Raw genomic sequence first — 927 nt, forward strand, 5'->3', positions numbered from 1 at the left:
GTTCAATTCCTGGTTCCGCAAAAAAAAAAAAAGAAAAGAAAGAAAGAATTAAAACTGTTTTAAAAAAATGACAGCTATATGGCTCCAGGTGGGCATGCAGAAATATTTAGACCAGATACAGATATGCTAAGGAAAAAAGCAGAACACAAAGTGACAAGCTGGACGTGGTAGTGCACACCTGCAATCCCAGTACTCTGGGAGGCTGAGACAGGAGGAGCCAAGTTTGAACACAATCTAGGTAATTCAGTAATAAATGAGACCCCTTCCTAAATATAAAAACCAAGAAAAGAGCTGGTTCTTTTGAAATGTGAAGGGCCTAGGTTTAATCTCTAGTAACACACACACACACACACACACACACACACGCACACGAAATAATGATAATAAAACAAAAAATTCTTGGGCTGGGGAGACAGCTCAGTAGAATAAGTGCTTTCCTTGCAAGCACAAGGACCTAAGTTCAATCCCCTGTTCTGCAAAAAAAATTTTTTTAATTTTTAAAAATTCCACAAAGTGTCAAAATAAACGGTATATCTAGCCTGGAGATTTTCACTAAAATAAAGCTAAGAGAAAAGAATGACTCCCAGTAATTGATTTTCAATCAGGAAATAGATGCCTCTACATGGCTGCTCATGGCCCAGAATGCAAGAAGCAGTGTTCCTCCTCCTCTGCAGAGCCCTGGGAACAGCATTCTTACCCTTGTCCTTCAATAATACAAACCACCAGCACCCAAATACCTAAGTAAACAGAAGACATCTAAAAATGTAAAAAGTCTGAAAGCAGGGGTAGGACAATTACTTGAAAAAAAGAAAGGTAAAGGGCTAGTGATGTACCTCAGTTGTAGCTTTTCTTAGTATATGTGAGGCCCTGGGATCTATCTCCAGCACTAAAATGAAACAAACAAAAAAGGAAAGCAGAGAACTCATT

The sequence above is a fragment of the Octodon degus genome, unplaced genomic scaffold (genome assembly GCF_000260255.1).
Source record: "Octodon degus isolate 3935 unplaced genomic scaffold, OctDeg1.0 scaffold00169, whole genome shotgun sequence".
NCBI lineage: Eukaryota > Metazoa > Chordata > Mammalia > Rodentia > Octodontidae > Octodon > Octodon degus.